General features: G+C 46.9%; 1 protein-coding gene across 4 annotated transcripts in view; it reads right to left on the reverse strand.

Annotated features, from left to right (window-relative positions):
- Positions 1–14,119, reverse strand: part of BRD3 (bromodomain containing 3) — a 93,396-nt gene extending 79,277 nt beyond the window's left edge. For all 4 annotated transcript variants that reach the window (XM_054997429.1, XM_054997428.1, XM_054997426.1 and 1 more), the window contains exon 1: positions 13,983–14,119. The gene's annotated coding sequence lies outside the window, so the exon portion shown is untranslated. The remainder of the gene's footprint in view (positions 1–13,982) is intronic.
- Between the last annotated feature and the right edge of the window lie 20 nt (positions 14,120–14,139).

A 14,139-nucleotide genomic window follows, 5' to 3' on the forward strand; every position in this document is an offset into this window, starting at 1 on the left:
CTACAGGTGCAGCCCAGCCAAGGGCCTCCACCCACCCCCCAGATTCACCCATGCCCAAAGAACGCCACAGACAACGCCAGAGATTGGAACTGCTTGAGAGACGGCGCAGTGCTTGTCTCCTGAGCCAACGGCAGCTGCTGGAAAGCGATGATGAGTAACGTCAGGACGGAGCCACAGCAGCTGGCTGAAAACCACGCCTGGCTATAAAAGTCAGTCTGGAGAAACTGCCAGGCGTGGAACCAACGTGTTGATTACCTGTGACCACTGCCTTGAACCTTGCACTTGCCTGCACCTTAACTTGACACTCTGTGCTTTGACCTATGGACTGGACTGGACTTTTGGATTCTGGACATACCCCTGGCATTTACCTCGTGCTCTGACTATGGACTGGACCTGGCTTTTGAATCCTGAACGCTCCTTTGGCTTTGTGTTTGGACTATCAGCTTGGGTGAGCCCAGCCCATGACACACTGGTCACTTGACTACACGTTATTGTCCCAGAGAATTTCCTACATCATTAGACAACACCGGCACTTAGCTACACAACTACCTGGTTGTGCAGATCCACCGAGAATAGGCTACAGACGTACTAGTAGCCTACAAGACATACTGGTACATGCGGATATGAGTGCAAGAGACCCTCAGGGATCAGCCCAACGGACATCACAGCTCTGGTCGCTGCAGTGTGTGTTGTTTAGCAATCACAGGAAGTATGGTGACTCTTGTTTAGCAATCACAGGAAGTATGGTGACTCTCAGGGAATCGAATAGATCGCTTCAATTTAAAAATTTCTCAACCTGTAGCACACCTGGAGTCATGTATCTTATAGAATGCTCGTGTGGCAAGATCTACATAGGGAGCACGAATTGGGCTGTTAGAATCAGGATTCAGGAACATCAGTCCAAGATCCGACGTCAGGTACAAGAGGCACCTCTCTCTGCCCATTTTTTTACAACGTAACTATACAGACAGAGATTTGAGGTTCACAGTGCTGGAGGTGGTGCGAGATAAGGAGGGGATGATCCAACCACGACAGCTGTTGAGGCGTGAAGCATGGTGGATTTTTTCATTGAAATCGTTGTCACCTGGGGGGTTAAATGAGGAATGGTACCTTTCCTGCTTCATTTGAGTTGGCTGGGATTTAGCTGTATATGATGTTATCTTGACTTTAAATGGTGAATATACATTGGGGCGGCAAGGTACCTTAAAATCGCAGGATATATTAACTGTTAATGCTTTAGCAGTTTGTTCAATGACTGAAACAACCGGTACATTGTTGTAATACAAAGATTATAAAGGCACTTGTGGGTGTGGCAGAACGGGGTCTTTCCTCCCACGGGTAGACCCCGCTCTGCCTACCCCTCCCTTTTAGCCTCTGGCCAGGCACCTGGAGGGGCTGTCTCCCTTCCCTGTCTCCAGATATTCGCTGCCACCACTGTCCCTGTATGGGGTCCTGGTTAGGCAGGACAGCCTCCTAACCCCCCTCCTCTGCCAGTGGGCACAAGCAGTTGGGGGACTATGTGGAACAGAAGAGCTTTCTTCCGTCATCAATTCCAAAACTCATTTATTGAACTGCTAACTATACACAGGTAAATAAACAGTGAATGGAATGACTAATAAACCCTAAACAGAAACCCCTACTCTCTCTCCCTCATGCCCTAATGAGATGCTGTGTAGGGCAGGCCCAATCCTTTGCTACCTGGGGTTACACTAGAGCTACCTCTCCCCTCAGAGCCATCTCTCCCTCCACTCTCCAGCCACCAACCATCCACTTCCAACTCCCACTGACATGCTCTCCCTCCAATCACATTCCACTCCAGAACTCGCCCCTCCTCTCTGCAACCCATAGAAAGGGAACTCCAGAAACCACAAGGGCGTTTCTCCACAGTGGAAATTTGTATTGTATATCAATGTAACTAAATGCATTTCCATGATGTTTGTAACTCACTGCCCTTGAGAAAGCTGGTGTTTATACGAAACAAACCAAGCTAGCAGTTTGTCGGGCAAGACGGAACTGTGCGTTCCCTGCTGAGACATGTGGCTTGAACTATACAAAGATTACGCCATTGGGCTCATTAATGAGTGAATTCAACCTCCTTGTAAAACGGGAGAATAACGGAATAGTGCAATAAGGAACCTTCATTGCAATTTACACGGACTGCACTTCTATTCATTGTCGGATTAACCTCAGTTGTAATGAATGTGTTGTTATTTCTGAATGAATTGATACTGTAATCATTGTATGTTACATTCTGGTACCTTGTATTGACAATACTAGCATTAGTGATCAACTTTGCCTGGGGTAACATTGTATTGACTGTATAAGTAGTAGTGATAAATTTTGAACAGTATGTATTTGAAGCACTGAGCACTTTAGACACTTGAGAATATATTGTTGAATATTATGTTCAAGAGAGCTTTTGCTGAAATGCTACACCAGTATGACAAAAGACATCTTCCCCATCCAATTCTATGTGTATCTCTTCAGGTGGGAGAGAGATGTCATCCCTCCCTTAAGCCCACTCAAATACAGAGATCTCAGGAGAAAGGGTGTGCGTGTCAGCTTTTTGCTTTGCACCACACAATAGGCCAAATTAGATGTGACGACAAACTTGCGGAGGCCGTAGGTTCCCCGTCTCAATTTTAAAGTGTTTTTAAATGCTGCGAGGGCCCAATCTTGATCCAACCTGCAGTGCAGAACTCCCCACCCCATGCCCTTTCAAGTTCTGAAACAGCTGCCGAGGGATGTGTGCTGTTTTGGTACTTTAGTTTGGCCTGTAAAGACCGCTTGAAACAGCAAGAGCCTTTCCCCTTCACCCGAGACGTACCCCAGAGAGGTGGCCATTTGAGAGGCAAAACAGGTGTCCAGTGCCAACTTAAAAGACTAACCAACATTTCTTCTAGCATGAGCATTCAAGAGTCTGATGACGACCACACTTCCTCTGAGGCATGATGAAGTGAGCTCTGAGTCAGGAAAGCTTATGCTGGAATATACATCGTTAGTCTTTAAGGTGCCACCAGAGGCCCAAGTTCCTGAGGAGGATAAGGCTGTCCTTATTGTTGGACTTTGGAGATAGCCAAAAACAGAAAGTCTATCAGGACACTGCATTTTCCCATTTTTATTCCAGCCTGGCTCCAAGGAGCTCAGGACAGCACTCATGATTTGCCCTCCTCCATCTTAGCCTGACAACAACCCTGTGAGGGAGGGAGGCTAGGCCTGTGAAGGATAGTTACTGAACAAGGTCACCCAGCGAGTGGCAGCCTGGGGACTTTAACCTGGGTCTCCCCAGTACTAGTCTAACCACTATGGCACAGCGGCTTACCCAAAACTAGAGGTAGATCCTTCCCTTCTCTGGAGAATTTTGCACATGTGAGGAGGGGACTTAGGAAGGAGGTTCAGGCAATCACAAATAATGTCTGTGGACTCCTTAGGACTGGATACAACCAGGTCTGAATTAAATTTGAAGTTGGTGAGACAGAGTTTCCAGGTCTCATTGAAAGTGTGTTCAACCTGCGGCTACCTACGTACACATAGGTAGCCCACCAAATAATACTCGCAAGAGTTACCGATCTCTGCTTTGCAAGTTAAGCACACTCATTTACTTTACATGGTTGCTGCACACTTTCAATGTGACACTAAGCAACAGAAAGTTGCACAGAAAAACTCTGCCTCATCAGCCTCACGTTTAAACGGGGGTTCATTAAATGTCAGAGAAGCAACCTTTTCTTTCAAATGATTCCATTATATCAAGGGAGGAACCATGGTGGATAAAAATCAATGATTTTTTTGAATTGGAACTCCGCTATTAATCTGTTGTTGGACGGGCAGCCTGGATTGGAACTCCGCTATTAATCTGTTGTTGGACGGGCAGCCTGGATCGGCCCCTGATGCCCTGGAGCGTGCTTTTGAGGCTGTGGCTGGTTGGTTGAGACAAAGTCGGCTGAAATTGAATCCCACGAAGACAGAGGTCCTGTATGTGGGTCGTGGGGAGATGGCTTTGGGACCTCGGCTTCCTACACTTGATGGGGCAGCACTTACACTGGCCCCGAGGGTTAGGAGCCTGGGGGTGATTCTGGATTCCTCCTTGAAGATGGAGGACCAGATCACTGCAGTTGCCAGGTCTTCCTTTTATTATCTTCGGCAGGCCAGGCAGCTTGCCCCTTATTTGTCTCCCCGTGACATGACTACAGTGGTCCAAGCAATGGTCACCTCTAGGTTGGATTACTGTAACGTGCTCTACGCTGGGCTTCCCATGGGCCTGATCCGGCGGTTACAGCTGGTACAGAATGCAGCAGCGCGGGTCATTGCTGGAGCACCGGTGTGGGAGCATATTACACCGGTGCTACACCAGCTGCATTGGCTGCCAGTGGAGTACCGAATCAGGTTCAAGGTTTTGGTGTTAACCTACAAAGCCCTACGCGGACTGGGACCGACGTATCTGAGGGACCGTCTCTCACCATATGAGCCCCGGAGGACTCTCTGCTCTGGCGGAAAACATCTTTTAAGTGTCCCTGGCCCTAGGGAGGCCCGCCTGGCGTCGACCAGGGCCAGGGCCTTTCCAGTCCTGGCCCCGACCTGGTGGAATGCTCTGTCTTGCGAGACAAGGGCCCGGCAAGATTTGCTTGCATTTCGCCGGGCCTGTAAGACAGAGCTATTCCGCCAGGCATATGGCTAACGCCGGGCAGTGCCCCCCCCCTGAAGGGGGGGTTAAACCATCACCCCTATGCAAACACAGAGGCATGTATGAACCACTATGCAGCATGAATTGTTATATTTAATGTTTTTAAATGTTTTTAAATGTATTATTTAATGTTTTTAAATGTTTTTAAACATGTTTGTATTTGTTATCCGCCCTGAGCCTGCGAAAGCGGGGAGGGCGGAATATAAATATAATAAATTAAATTAAATTAAATTTTTTTAAAAAATTAAAAAATCAGATTTTTAAATTTAAATCTGATTTTTTAAAATTTAAATCAATTTTTTAAAATGTTTTTTGAGGAAAGGTTTATCTAAAGGTAGTTTTCTGTTTAAGATAGGGTTGCCAGCTCCAAGCTGGGAAATTCCTGGAGATCGGGAAGAAGTGGGGTTTGGGGAAAGGACCTTGCCATAGCATAATTCCAGAGTCCACCCCCAAAAGTAGCCATTTTCTCCAAGTGAACTGATCTCTGAGGCTTGGAGAGCAGTTGTAATTACAGATCTCCAGCCACTACCTGGAGGCTGGCAACCCTAGTTTAAGATACATTATAGTCCAAAGGTTATCATCATGAAATAAGGATTAATTATGTAGCATAAGACTGTATATTCATGCAATGTTTAAATTTTTTGGTAAAGGAATTCCATTAATCCAATCACAAATGTCATGCTCTTCCAGAGGTTTCTGTAAGATTATTGGGCAATTTTTCTGTCTAGAAGATATTATGCTTGGTTTTACAGTTCTCAAAACTGTGAACTCGTGTCTGCAGAGACAACGTCTCTTCTCTACAGTAAAAAGGTTATAAAATAAACATACTCAGCTGAGAAAAAGACTTTAACCCCATTGTTCCTTTGCAAATCTTTGTACATAGAACCAACCCCTTACCTTTTAAGTGCCAAGTTTCAAAAAATTCAATGAATAGAAGATTGCAGGGAGTAGAACAGATCTGCACAAGAAGCTAAGTGCAAGAAGTAGAAAACCATGATTTAAATCTAGTCTTACTGACTAGTGATTTAAATCGTGGTTTAAATCGATTTAAATCAAATCTACCCTGCGAGGAACATAATCAACACAAGGGTGGGGGAGATTTCTAAGACTGCAACAACCTTAAAGAACTATCTTGGTGACATACAAAAATATTACAATAGGAAGTACTGAAACTGAAAAATCAAATGTGTAGGGCCGATGGTAACATTAATTAATCTAGATGGACAGTCATGTTTGTCTCTCTGTAGCAGTAGAAAAGAACAAGAGTCCAGTAGCACCTATAAGACTAACATTTGTGATAGGATGTGAGCTTTCATGAGCCACAGCTCACTTGAGATACATCCGAAGAAGTGAACTGTGACTCAAGAAAGCTCATACCGTACCACAAATTTTGTTAAGTCTTATAGGTGCTATTGGACTCTTGCTATTAATTAATGTTATTTACAATAAATATACCGAAGGTAAAAAAAATCACCACAGTGCATTTCAAGTGTTTAAAGACATTATCTAGTTCTGAATATGACACTGGAGAATGTATTAAAAAAAAAAACCAATGGGGTCATGTAAGGACAATGAGGATTTTTCTGCAAAAGTGTAAAAAAAAATACAATTTAGCTAGAAAAAAAATCCAAAGACACAATTAGCGAGAGCCCATTAGAGTGATCAAAATATTGGAAAAGGATCTGGAAGACAGGTTTGAATCTGAAGTTTGTCATGGAAGATTGCTGGGAAACCCTGGGCCAGCCACACATATTTTCACTTGGATTTTCACTAGAGAGAAAAGTGAGGTATAAATGTAAATAAAAGGACAAGAAAAAATCAGATCTCATCATGCTGCCTCACAAAATCTCAGTCATCATTTTGAGGGTTGCCTAATACTCCCATTAACATAGCTGCTGGCACTGGGAGAAGGCAGAACTGGGGGAGGAGGGACTGGTGCTCCTTGAAAGCAGGACTGCACATCCATGAAAGATTGGAAAGATATAAAAGCTCAGATCCTTAGAAAGCTTTCCTGTTTTTTAATGGAATCATAGAAACAGAGCTGGAAGAAACCCTCTAGTCCAACCCCTGCACAATGCAGGAAATTCACAGCTACCTCCCCCCCCCCACTCCCCCAGTGACCCTTGCTCTATGCCCAGAGGAAGGCAAAAAAACTCCAGGATCCTTGGCCATTGTGGGGCACTTCCTGACCCCAAAGTGGGGATCAGCATTACCCTGGACACATAAGAAAAGGCCACAAGAGCCGAGCACCAGCTCATCCTCCTTCTTATGATCTGCGTAAGTTCATACTAAGTCACAGAATCAACACTGCTGACAGATGGTCCTGCGGCCTTGTCCCTATGCAAACAGTAGTGATTCCAAAAGTTAATTATGCACCAGGTAGTTGTGAATTTCCTGCATCATGCAGGGGGTTGGACTAGATGACCCCAGAGATCCCTTCCAACCTTATGATTCTATATGAACATGTACCTCCTTTTTTGGATCTTTAACTAGCATTATATTGGGTGACCCAAGTTCTGGTATCACGTGTGGGCAAAAACCTCCAAAACGCTATCTACCTCTTCCAGACCCTCTTAAAACATTATAACCTGAAAAGTCAGTGTGGCATAGCAGCTAGAGTGACAGACAACTAACTCTTCCACAGATGCTCACTGGGTGACCTTGGGTCAGTCACACGCTCAGCATAACCTACCTCAGAAGGTTGTTGTGAGGGGAAAAAATGGAGGTGACTGATGTAAGCTGTTTTGGGTCCCCACTGGGGAGAAAATGCAGGGTATAAATAAAGTGGGAAAAAATCTCTGCAAAGACCTGAAACAATTAGTTTACACACATCGCTCAACTGCACAGAACAGTTGGCACGGCTTTTGGCTTTCAGCAAAAGCTGGCAACAGAGCCAGCAGAGGTGCTGTGTCTAAATGTGGGGTTTGTGTAGGGTGACAGGTGTGTGATGATTTGGGCAGATACACGCCGCAAGCCTTTAGAATAAAAGGCTTGCTAAAGAACAAACAAGAACTGAGTAAGCACCACTTCACAGGCCTGGCCAATCCCAGAACAAGTGCCATGAGCAGACTGAGCGTGCAAAAGAATTTCTTTGCAACACTGTCCCCATCTGCCTTCCCTCAGAAACCCTGGTGGGAGAGACAATAAGAAAGGAAATAAAGTGCAAGTTTCAAAACAAAAAACGGGCAGTCAAAAGGCTGGCCAGAATGTCAAATGGAGCCTTCCAAGTCTAGGACTCTGAGCTGATCCAGGGCTCTGGCTTTATCTAAATAACCTAAAATTGCAATCCTGTGTTTTACAGTGGAACTTGCTTTTTAGTTGAACATACACAGGCTTGGGATATGTGACATAACAGTACTCCAAGTGTAGAGGGAAGAACACTAAGAACACGAAGACTGGCAGAGATTTTTAATACGCACACATTTCATGCTAGTCCATTCCTTCCTTCGCTTAGATTTAATCAGACAGTAAGTTTGTGAGTAACAACTACTTACTTCAGGCCAATGCTTTCCAGCCAATAGCCAAGATGCATTTCTAATTAAAATCAAGGCAAACTTCACTTTCAGCCAAAAAGTTTTCTTTTTTGATCGTGGGACGCAAAAACCACATTCCCCCCACAGGCATCCCCCCCCCCACTACTTGTGCTCCTGCTGGGGTCAGTGCACTAGGCCCGCCTCTTCCCAATCAAGCAACTTGGGCTCCCTGCACAACACAGCAGCAGAAGCGAACGGCTATTAAAAAATAAAGCAGAGCCTGTTTGGGCTCAGGATACTGCCACAGGGGGAGAAAAGGTTCCCACCCATTTTCCATGCTAAAGCAGTGCTGGGGTGGGATTCACCTGATTTTGATACTGCATGTGGAAAACATGTGGCACAGCAAAAGCAGGAAAATTACTCCCCCCCCCCCCCGCCCAGCAGTGTTTCAACACAGAAAACAGCAGGGGAGGGAAGCAGGAGCCCTCCTCCCTCAGCCCACATGGGAACCCACCAGACTCAATCTTTTAAAAAAGCCAATGTCCAATTTGGCTTTTACACAAAGCCATGCCAGTGGATGCAGGAACAAACCAGTATGTTAGTGTAGTCTACTTTCCCCCCTTTTAAAAATTGTGTTTTGTGTTTATTTTGTAAGCTCCTGAGCGCTCCCCTGGGTAGAAAAGGGGGTATAAATAGAGAAATAAAGAGATATAAAAGCAACCTAGTCAGATCTGGTGTGGATCTATACTTTGGGCTCATAGGAACCTTTCAATCTTTTATTGCTTAAAAGGAGAGATGTGAAAGCCCAGAAAAAATGGGGAGACTTCCCTCCCCAAACTATTTTTTCCAGTAGAAAGAACTGAAAAAAAGATTCTTGAAAAAGCTTCTCTTTTAAAATGAATTAAATGCTTTCAAAGACAAGGTTTTAATCACTCAGACGTATACATTTACATAAGTCTTACATAATTTTTACGCAAGACAATCTACAGCATTAGTTTGTGATAATTTCCATATATACTGTAGACATATACAACATATGTTAAAGGATGTGTTTAGTTTACATTTGAATAACTGATAACAATTAATATGCTATAATGTGCTTATTAGAGTAAACTATTAAAGAGTAGAATTCAGTGTTTTCAGTGTTCTGAAGTTTAACCTGAAATTCAAATCTGCTGCCAGTCCTGTTGCAATAGTTACAAATAGTTTCTCTCCGCAAAACACTCCCGCTCTCTTTTTTCCACTATAAAATTTGTTGTACTGGATGCGCTTGCAGTTTTGCTTGTAAGGGTTTGTACTTTTAAACTTCAAAAATAGGCTGAATTTAGACCCCATTGTTGTCCCCAAGAGGTTTATCATTTTCCCTTTATGTTTATCCTCACAACAATCACCCTGTGAGGTAGATTAGGCTGTGTGTGAAATGGCCCAAGGTCACCCAGTGAGCTTTTATGACAAACCTGGGTCTCCTAGACCCTAGTCCTTCACTCTAGCCACACCACCAACCCACAGTATATGCTAATTAACTTATAATATTTTATGCCTTTGAAACAGTAAAATAAGTTGTTCAATATAAAAGTAATGCTTATATTTCAATTTTTCCCAACATTTTCATTTCTTCTCCCAAAATTCAAAGAGATTTTTCTTTCCTGAAATTTTACATCTCTTTACAAGAGCTCTTCTCTGCTAGTGCTTTAGTGTGGCCCAGCTCACAAGCCAGGAATCGTGGCTTTAAACTCCTTGAAAAAATATTCTGATGCTTATTATGCCTCAGCATCCCATGTATCAGCCCTCTTATTCTCATTATACAAAGGACAACAAACTGTGTATTTGTGCCCCCTGTTCTAGAGGGTCAATTGAGCTCTAGCTAAAAAAAATGAGAAAGTGTCTAGTAAGGGATTACAGACAGTTTCCATCATATATGATGGGACTGTCTCACACCCAAACCCTCCATTGCTTCCATCAGATGGCGGCATAAACCTTGCTGGACTGGGTGGGGTCAAAGTGCATCTAGAACAGCATCCTACATCCAGTAGCTGCCTCTGGGATGCTCACAAGCAGGACACAGAAATGGGAGCTCTCTTCACTGATTCAGGCCCCTGATCTTCTATTTAAATGTATGCAATCAGCAGGTTCAGTAGCACGGACCAAGGAACAGGATTCATGCCTTGCTGAACTCTTCTGATACACAATTAGAACATATTATAGTGAACAGATCTATATTCATGGCTTTGGTCCAGCATATCTATGGGACCACCTATGTTCCTTCACAGCAGCTTCGCTCATCTGAACAGGGTCTCCTGCAGGTACCACCCTGAACATGGGCAAAATCAACAGCAACCCATACATGAGCTTTCTCTGTGGTGGTCGCTACAGGAGACCCCCTCCCCTTCCTGGCTTTCCGCAAATGGTGCAAACTGAATTATTAAAAAAGGCTTTTATTGTAGGGATGGGGTCTCAGATGCTTCACTAATGAGTTAGGGACTGTAGACTTCACCACTGTGTTGCCTTACATATTATCTGTTGTTTTAAATATGTGCTTCTATGTACTACCTGGGCTTCATGTTGCCTCAGTCCTAGAATTATGTTCTCTTTCAGCATTTCTTCAATTCTGTATTGGATTCTTGCTCATGCTATGTCTTTGTAAACTTGTATCTATGGCATTGTTTATGGAAATGTCCTTGATACTGAATGGAAATATACTTGATACTGATTGTAGTAATCTCATACTGTGTAATCCGCCTTGAGCCTTAGTGTGAAAGGCATACTATAAATAAATAAATAAATAAATAAATAAATAAATAAATAAATAAATAAATATTCAGCTCCTAGCCATAACTATGTGGAACCTGCCTGTACATGGGCAGTGTACTTCTGAATTACCAGGCCCTGGCAACAGGAGGCCCTCCCAGAGGCATCCAGCAAACAGGACCAAATGGATCTTGGTCTGATTCATCCATTAGCCGGCTACTAAAAGCTAGTGAAGGAACCAGCCAGCCCCCTGATCCCGTTGTTTCCACGCTCCTTTGCAGCAGCTACAGGTCTCACTTTTGAGGAAGCAGGACAGAGCTGTCCAGCCTTGCGCCATTCAGTTCTAAAAATCCTTCATGCTATAGCATTTTGCCACCATACTAGGGCTAGAAAGTATGATGAGGTACTCATCCCCACACCCTGGATGCTGCACTCTGCAGCCAGCTGAGTTATGGGCAGACTAGCCAGGCCCCTCTGAATAAGCCATTTCCACAAACTTCAGCACCCTGCCTTGTCGCCCTAGAACCACTGAATCGGACTTTCCCCAGTTGTTTACGCTGCATCTCAGCATGAGACTCCTGAGGCAGCTTGCAAAGGAATCAGAACACAGAGTAAAGACAATTCCCATATGACAAGACACACTGGTTTACTATTGCACCCCTCACTTGCAGATATTAACATCTTGAACTTTTCAAAATTTTCTAAGTTGCAGCCAAATTAAGAGCTCCAGTTCCATATTAAGACCCACCAACAACTGATAAACAAACATCACTATTCTATACAAATTTAGTTCAAACCCTTTAACAGCACTAAGTACATATAAAAGAAGATAATATATACACACCCATAAAATAGAAGATTAGGGAGATACCATATAAGCCCAGCTCCTGTGCCCTTACAGCCTAACAGACAGAAACAGCTTCACCTGAGAATGGCAAAAGCTTTGGCTGGTAGATTTCTGGATGTCATGCTCCTGTTGAAAGGAACAGAGCCACATACAAATTCAAAATAGTAACCTGAAGATACACATGGCATATATTAATTACATTCAGTGGTAAGAGATTTTTTGGAAAAATCAGACTCAGAAAGTTTTTCAGAAAACTTTCTGGAAAATTATACAATGCCAGCATGCAGTGTGATCTGATTTAGCTTGCTTATTTTTACTTACTTAATTTACTGTACTTATTTAAATATATTAAAAATATTTAAAATCTCAAGTTGCTATTATGTCCCAATAGCAACACACACTTCGGCTGAAATATTTGATTGGGGGGGGGGAGAATTAAGTGTGTTAAGCAGAAATTATTTTTATTGGAATAATTCTTGTAAAAATTTAAAGACAATATATAGCAGGCGCATCCCTCACATTGCTGGAAACTGTTCACACACCAATTTCGGCACACCCAAAGAACTGTGCATGATGTGTGATGGATAGAATTTCATTTTTATCCACAGAGGTCAGTGTGGCACCTGGTAACTTGTATAATTTCTGTCCAAGTGTCATTTTATGTTCAGGCAGAGTGCAACCTTACTCAGTAAATCCCCCTGGACTTCAGCAGAACATACTTCTGAATAAATGTGCCCAGCATCAGGCTTATCGGAGGATGGTTGCCTCTTGCATACATAACTTAAGTTGAGCCAACATTCCGATTCTTCCATTGGTCCAACACTGAACATCAGCGAAGAGATTCAAACGCCCCCAGCAGGAACAGAATCCATTTGCTTAATCGCTAATAAAACAGTCTGCAAACACAGAAGAGATGATGGAGCAGGAACAAGCGTGTACCGCCCCAGATCCGGCATCTCTTCCCCGAGAAAGCAGCAGGCAAGCCTCTCTGTTCTCCCCTTCTGACCAAACAGGGCTTGCACATTTGCGCTCCCCCTCGAGTGGGGCAGGCAGCAGCCCACCGTCAGGGCATCAGGCAGAGTCCGGCGGACCCACAACCCCTGAACTGCGCGGGGTCTTGCAAAGGCCACAGGATTGGCGTCTCGGGCACGAACTCCAAGCCAGCCGCGTCCAAAGGCCCCGTCCCTTCAGCGCAAAGAAGTTTTGCTTCGGAACAAAGAGAGCCTCACTCCCAGAAGCGGCGCGCCTCGCACGTGGGGGCCCCAAAGCAAAACAAGCCGCGATTTGCATCGCCCGAGCCAGAGCTGGCGCGCGAACCACCTGTGGCACCGCCCGAGAGGCGGCGACCACCCCGCCCGCCCAGGCCCGCGCATCTCTCCGGGAAAGGCGCCCGACCAGAACACGGGGGGAGGCGGGCGGGCGGGCTTCTCGCACCCCGGCGCCGGAGGCCGAGCGCAGGGCAGGAGACGGGCCCCGTCCGCGCACGGCGCAAGCAGGTGCGGCCACGTGCGGGGGGGGGGGGTATCCGCGGCGGCCTGCTGAGCCGCGAGCCCGGAAAGCGGCCGCTCCGCCCCCGCCTCCCGCAGGCCAAGCGCCCCGGAGAACAAAGCGGGGCCCGCGCCGCCGCGCCGCGCCCAGCAGCCTCTGGCGGGGCCACTCCGCCCGCGCCGCCCCGAGGCCGGCCGCCGCCGCGCTCCCACCCCAGCCGGCGCGGAAGGCAGCCCCCTCCCGCGCCGCGGCCAGCCAGGAGCCTCTGGGCCCGCGTCGTGCGCCTCCTTCCGCCCCGCCAGCCAGAGCGCCGCGCGGGAGCCTGGGCGCGGAGCGGGTGGACCGCGGGCCCGGCGCTCGGAGGCAGCGGCCTCCCTTTGTGCGCCGCCCGACCGCCCGCCGCCCGCGGTCCCCTCGAAAGATGGCGGGCAGCAACGCGACGGAGCAGGGCCGGCTCTCGCCCGCTACTTGGAGCCCCCGCGCGGTGGAGGGGTGGGCGGGCGGCAGCAGGAGACAATGAGGAGCGGCGGCGGGCGGACCAGCGCCGGCCCGCCGCGCCGCCCTTTGTTCCCCGCGGCGGGTGGCGCTTCCTCCGGGTCCGCGCAGGCCACTCGGCGGTGCTTCGCCCGGCCCGGCCCCCATTCGCCCTCCCCTCCGCCCCGCCGGCCGGCTCCCTCCGTCCCCGTCCTCCCCCCCCCCCCAGCGCGGCCTGCGCCGCCACGGACCGCGCGCCGCCAGCCATTACTTGGGCCCCGCCGCCGCCGCCGCCGCCCGGCTCGCGTGTGCGGGATGCGCCGCGCCGCCTCGGGCCGCCAGCCCCGCCGCCGCCGCCGCCTCTTTCTTGTCCCGGCCGAGCGAGGGGGACGGGTGCGCTGCCCCAGCGATGCGCGCCGCTCATGCGC

The sequence above is a fragment of the Eublepharis macularius genome, chromosome 14 (genome assembly GCF_028583425.1).
Source record: "Eublepharis macularius isolate TG4126 chromosome 14, MPM_Emac_v1.0, whole genome shotgun sequence".
In the NCBI taxonomy this organism is placed as follows: domain Eukaryota; kingdom Metazoa; phylum Chordata; class Lepidosauria; order Squamata; family Eublepharidae; genus Eublepharis; species Eublepharis macularius.